Source organism: Mus pahari, chromosome 21 (genome assembly GCF_900095145.1).
Source record: "Mus pahari chromosome 21, PAHARI_EIJ_v1.1, whole genome shotgun sequence".
NCBI lineage: Eukaryota > Metazoa > Chordata > Mammalia > Rodentia > Muridae > Mus > Mus pahari.
This window is the reverse complement of record NC_034610.1, coordinates 36965419-36972269: the sequence shown is the minus strand read 5'-3', so window position 1 is coordinate 36972269 and position 6851 is coordinate 36965419.

The following is a 6851-nucleotide window of genomic DNA, read 5'->3' as shown; positions in this document are numbered from 1 at the left end:
CACACACACACACACACACACACACACACACACACACACACATATATCATCTAATACAATATTGAGAGGACTGAGTGCCAGAGCCCTTGGAGCTCCTGACCGCCCAACCACTACCTCAGGCAGCCAATCCCAGGACGTGTTGTCATCGGACCTGAGGTAAGAACAGGTAGCTAGAAGGAGTAAGCCACCCCCTGGGAGGCCCCCAGAGCCTGGCCAATTATAGAGTCAGTCCGACCTCTAAAGATAGAGCTAACCAATCAAGGTGAAAGGGCACAAAGCCCTCCCTGGAATTCCCCTGACTGACAATAAAAGCTGGGCCCGCAGCGCGTCCACCAGGTAACTCCATTCCCAAACGGGGAGAGCCCTGACTGCATGCAGGAGATTCAGCTGAATAAACGCTCTGTGCTTTTGCATGTTATTTGTGTCCAGGGTCTTCCTTCAGCAATTTTTGGACCTTAACAATATCATTTAATATATATTTTATTTGTCATATATATGATATATATATATATATATATATATATATATATATATATATAATATAACAAGTATGTATAGCAGAAGCATACTTGCCTTTGATGACGTTATACACTATGTATCTATGTATCTAATGTATTCATCATTTTCTGAGATTATGCTTTTCCCAATTTCCCTATTGCATCATTTTCTCTTATTCTTGGTTTAATCTTATTTTGCTCCTTATAGCTCGAGGAGCAACAGGCTGATATTTAAGTATATGAACATGTGTGTGTGTGTGTGTGTGTGTGATACCCTTAGGCTGGCAGATGCAAGGGAGCCTATAGAATCGGGTTTGTGGGCATTCTGTTATATAGCAATTTCCTGCAAAATGGAGCGTTTCACTCTGGAGAGAAACTCCTTTAAGACTTCCAAAGTTTGTAACTGCGAGGGTTCCTTTAATGTCAGCAGTCAGGGGCAGGGGCAGGAAGATCTCTGGGAATTTGAGATCAGCCTGCTGTACATAATAAGCTCCAGACCCACCCAGGCAACACAGTGAGACCCTGTCTCAGGACAAAACTCCTTAGGAAGTTTTTAAAGGAGGTTTGTGAAGAGGAAAGGTAACAACTCACTAGTCTCAGGAAGAGCCAGAAACTGACCATATGTACTCTGCTGCCTGCTTTTTTTTTTTTTTTTTTTTTTTTTTAGACAGAATTTGCATGTATGTGTCTGTGTGTTTGTGTGTCTGTGTTTGACATGATTCCTGTGAGAGCAAACATCTAGTCTACTCACTCCAGCTAGGGCACAGCCAACAGACCAAAGTAATGATACCCAACATCCAGTTACTCGTTGAACTATGGGTAAGAGATTGCTTACAGTACCATGGACTTAAAGGCATCACCGAAGAGCCCAGTCCAGTGTAGGTGATTACAGAGGAAAACTGCTGCCTGTTTTTTTTCTTTTCTTTTTGGGGGGATAGTGATTCACAATGCAGCCCTACCAGGTCTGCAGGTCTGGAACTCACTATATAAAGCAAACTGATCTTAAACTCACAGAGATCCCCCTGCCTCTGCCTCCTGACTGGTAGACTAAAGGAATGGGCTACCACTGTCATTAGAAGCTGAAGCCCATCCTTGACTACACAGAGTTAAATGGCAAAACAACAACTAACCAACAAAAATAAGCCCTTTATTTGGGCTGGAAAGGGAACTCAGCTGCATAGACGTGCAAGCTCTAGGTGTAAATCCAAGCACAGGGGACTGGTTTGCAAGCTGATTGCCAGTCTGTTCTCTAGATCTTAGTTAAAAGGCTAAATAGCAATCAAATCCCCTTCTGTGTGGGAAGAAAGAGAAAGCTGGAAAGCAGGAGTCTTAACCAGAGGCCTGACAGTCCTCTAAAGGAAAGAGGGGACCACAGCCACTATCAGCTTCAGTGTTCACATTGGCCTTGAGGCCATAGCAAAATGTGCTCTGCTGGACTCTTACCACCTGGGAAGTCTAGATCCTGAGACAGGCAGAGTCCCTGAGAAACTGGGCTGCTCTCCTGGCGGTGATGGATGGGGGTGCTAGAGTCAGGATAGACTTTCAGAACTTGGAAAGCTTACTGTCTCTACCCGTCATTCCCATTTATAGTTTCTGTGTTTATTTCCACTTTGTTAGAACTTAGTGCTTGCACATTTCTTGAATGACGAAGAAATGGTTTCTTCTTTTTTTTTTTTTATCTGTTTGCAGGTCCCTGGGTGATTACTTGCTAAATATATTTTACCGGTTTATCTACTTCAGCCCAAAGATGACTCCTCCACACCCAAAGATTAAATCACTGTAATTATTTATTCTCTTTAAAAGGAACAGGAGGTGTGCGTGTCAAAGTAATATGCACCTTTAATCCACCCGAACGACTCTCTGGTTAATTCTTCAAGGTTCTCCCAAACCAGAAAGCTAGAGGGTTTGAATTTATATAACTTTCTGAGATCGGGCTATGGAAGTCTTTATTACATTGCCTTGATTTCTTTTTTTGGAAGCCTTTTTTTTTTTCCTGTTCAACAATTTTCTTAATTATAAGAACAAACACTAATGCTCTTCTACTCACTGAAAAAAAGGGGGGCCATGCTAAAATTTGTTTTCTATTCGGCAGAAAGCAATATTTTCTGAATCTTCCCCTATCAGGTAGATGGATTTAAAAAATGGGTCACATAAGAAGCTTGGACTGACCTAATGGACAGAAGAGACAGAAATCTCATGCTATTTTTATTCAGGGAATGTGCCAGACTGAAGTGGAACACAGCCATCATTCCTCTGCAGTGGCCAAGGCATGCTTCAGACTGTCTTTATTTCTCTGTTGCATTAGTGTCTTGGTTCGTTATTAGGGAACACCTCACAGGCTCTTGGGGGAAGTCTTGGCTGGTCAGAATATTTTATGATAATCTTCTCTGCTTCTGCTTTCTTTTGTATGTATGTATGTATGTATTTATATATTTCAAGATATAACAGCCCTGGATGTCCTGAAACTCTCGTTATAGACCAGAATGACTTCAAACTCAGAGATCTACCTGCCTCTGCCTCCTGAGTGCTGACATTAAAGACATGCGCTACCATGCTGGCTCAAAGATAGAACATGTTTTCTTTTTTGTTTGTTTTTGTTTTTGCTTTTTTGTTTTTCAAGATAGGCTTTCTAGCGTTGGAGAGATGGCTCAGTGGTTAAGAGGACAGACTGCTCTTCCAGAGGCCCTGAGTTCAAGTCCCAGAAACCACATGTGGCTCACAACCATCTGTAATGAGATCTGATGACCTCTTCTGATGTGTCTAAAGGCAGCTACAGTGTACTTATATATAATGAATAAATAAATCTTTAGAAAACTGTACCTTAAAAAACAAAAGATAGGTTTTCTCTTCCTCTATAAGCAGGAAGAAAAACCTGTGTTTTAGGAAAAATCCATCCCAAAAAAATGAATCATGAGTGAGTGCCAGATAGTTATACGAAGTGCTCTGAACAACATTTGTGGATGTTATTCCTGGAACTTATTCTGTAAACCAGGCTGGCTTCGAACTCAGAAATCTAGCTGCCTCTGCTTCCCGAGTGCTGGGATTAAAGGTGTGTTGCCACCATGTCCCTGTGTTTTTGATTTTAACTGCTTTCCAAATTCCATCTTCTACTTGCTTGTTATATAAGAAAATTTTGGTGGAAAATGCAGGGATCTAACTGAAGGGGGCTTCGGATACCCTGGAACTGCAGTTACAGGTGGTTGTGAGCTGTCCGGTGTGGGTGGGATGAACTGAACTCAAGTTCTCTGAAGAGTCCGTAGCAAAGGTTCTTAGGCATGGAGCCATCTCTCCAGCCCTCTAAATTACTGACTTATAGTCAGTTCTTAGGTGGCCAAAACTAATCATAAACAAAACACAAGAAAATAATTGGGGGGGGGGTTCAGATTGTTTTAACCAAATTCTATTTTTCCTTCAGATGATTTTAAGTTGGAACTGAACATTTAAAGTTGACTGAGCTAGGAAACAGTCTGCATTCCTGTAGCAGCTGGTAAATATGTCAGTTGAGCTGGGGAAATTGCTCAGTGGTTAGGGTCACATACTGCTCTTCCAAAAGCCTACACCCACCTGTGACTCCAGTTCCAGGGGATCTGATGTCTCTAGACACCTGCATTTAAATGCGTATGTGCACACGCGTGCACACGCGCACACACACAATACTACATTATTAAAAATAATGGGTTTGAAGAGAAGGCTCGGGGGTTTGCTGCACCAGCAGCTTTTACAGAGGACTCCAGGTTTGGTTCCCAGTACCCACAAGGTGGTTTACAACCATTCATAATGCCAATTTCATGAGATCCAATGCCCTCTTCCTGACCAGGCATATACATGGTGCACATACATGCGTGCAGAAAAAAAATATCTATACACACAAAATAAATAACAAAATATTTTTTGGAATATTTTCATTAATTTTTTTTTTGTTTGTTTCACACAATGTCCTTTTAACATCCTATCTCCCTAACTTCTACCCCCATCGTCACCTCTCCGTCTCTTCCCTCCCCACTCTGAGATTACTTCTTTTTCTTTCTTTCACCATCCAGTCCACGTCATGATGTCCAGCAAGTGTTGGGATTGGATCTGCTGTGGTGTGGTCTGCCTGCATAGGTATGGTGATCTGAATATGCTTGACCCATGGAAAGTGGCACTGTTTTTGCGGAGGTGTGGCCTTGTTAAAGGAAGTGTATCACTGTGGGGGTGGGGCTCCTCCTTTGTTCGAGCTCTACCTAGAGAGGACGTCTCCTTCTGGCAGCCTTCAGACCAAGATGTAGAACTCTCAGCTCCGCTGGCGTCAGGTCTGCCTGCACGATGCCATGCTTCCCATCATGATGGTGGATGATGGACTGAATTTCTGAAACTGTAAGCCAGCCCCAATTAAACGTTTCCCTCTCTAAGCGTTGCGGTGCTCATAATGTCTCTTCACAGCAATAAAGCCCTAACTAAGCCCAGGGGTTGCATCATTAACAAAAACTGACTCCCCTCTCTCACAGCTATCAAACGCCAAGAGCTGCTCAGGGAGTGGTGAAACTGCCTGCTTGCTTCCCTCCTCCATGCTGGGCTTTCCTGTGACTGGAGCCTGCGAGGGTCAATGCAAATCAATACATCTTTAAAATAATAAATAATTCTACTAGTTACATTGGGGAAAAAAAAAAAAAAAAACCTCTACCCTCCTGCGTGCTGAGATTATAAATGTGCACCACGAAGTTGGGTTTTTTCACACCTCAACGTTTAAAACGGAAACTTTATAGGTGACTGTAATTTGCAGCTGCTGAATGATAAAATCATTGACTGGTATCTGGCCCAGGTTTCCAGGGAGAATAAGTTTAAATTCTTAAATTTCCCCCCAGTGATAGGGATAGCTTTATTGTTTAGGAAGGGCCTTTGGACCTCATCCACACTCTGAGTGTGTTGGAAAGCCTGATCACAGGACTAGAGGGTGGGTACCTTGAGCTACGGAAGTGCTGGTACAATGGTACCAAATTTCCAGGGTAAGGAAGGGGCTGGAGCCTGAGTTCAGTCACAAGATAATGTGTTAATAATTCATGTCTATGCAATGGCACCCAAGGGACACTCGGCCTGGGCAGTGGGAGCACACACCTTTAATCTCAGCACTTGGGAGGCAGAGGCAGGTGCATCTCTGTGAGTTCAAGACCAGCCTGGTTTATAGAGCAAGCTCCAGGCCAGCCAAGGCTATGACACAAAGAAACCCTGCCTGAAAACAAAAATGAATAAAAACAAGGGAAGCTCTGATCCCCGTGGCAATGGGGAAAGAGAAATCTTGTTGGTGAGATGGTATCCGAGGCAGAGCAGATGGTAGTCCTTTGTTCATCCTAGCCTGATGAACAAAGCCCTGGTGGTCAAAGTTGGTGTATGCCTCGGACACAGAACTCAACTCAAATCAGAGTGGAAGGGGGAAAACAGACATTCTTACATGCCATGTGGTGTGGGCAGGACAAGACACCCATAGACTGTCCCTCTGCCCCACAGCATGGGCAGGCCACAGGCACAAAGAGACCTGCCTATCATGCAGTGCAGGAGAAGGAAGACAGAGAGCTGCTGACCGCTCACAGACCTACCCTTCAGAACACAGTACAGGCCAGCTGATGGACAGATGGGAAGGGAGAGAAAGAGAGGTGCAGCAGCTTGAGCATGATGAAGAGAGACAGAACTGGAGATTAGAGGGTGGGGAGGAGGAGACAGTGTGAGTGGCCAGCCCCATCTTCTGGAGCCACGGTGAGGTTCAGCCTGAGCTGCTGTTGAGGGCCATGTCTGGGCCCATGGCTATGAGCTGAAAGGGGGCAGTTGATGTCTGTGGCTCATATTACCACTAGAGAACATGGAGGTGCCCCTGGTCAGGGAAGCTGCTGAGGACCACGTGGGTGTCCAGGGGCTGTGCAGAACTAGCCACGCCTCTCACTGGACACTTATTCTAGAGAGTTGGCTGGACCCCTCACTGGAAACAGCACTCAGGGAATCAGGCTGTACCCTAGTGGAGGGAGCGCAGGTGAGACAGCTGAATAAGGTGGCCCGCGCGCGCGCGCGCGCGCGTGTGTGTGTGTGTGTGTGTGTGTGTGTGTGTGTGTGTGTGTGTGTGTGTGTGAGTGATGCCCTCTTACCTAGACACCTGTTGTAAGCTGCCTGCGGCCACGCTAACTGGGTTCCTGAGTGGGAGGCAGGAGCTCTATGGGAGAAAACGGTGAGAGAAGTAATGGATGCCGAGACATGATTTTCTGTTCAAGGTGTCCCAGTTTTACTAAGAGTCTGTGCTTCTAAAGAAGGGAGGCCCATCCCCTGCCAATCCATTCTTGGTGCCTACCACCAGCCTGTAGGTGGATCTGCAGGATGCTGTTTCTGGAA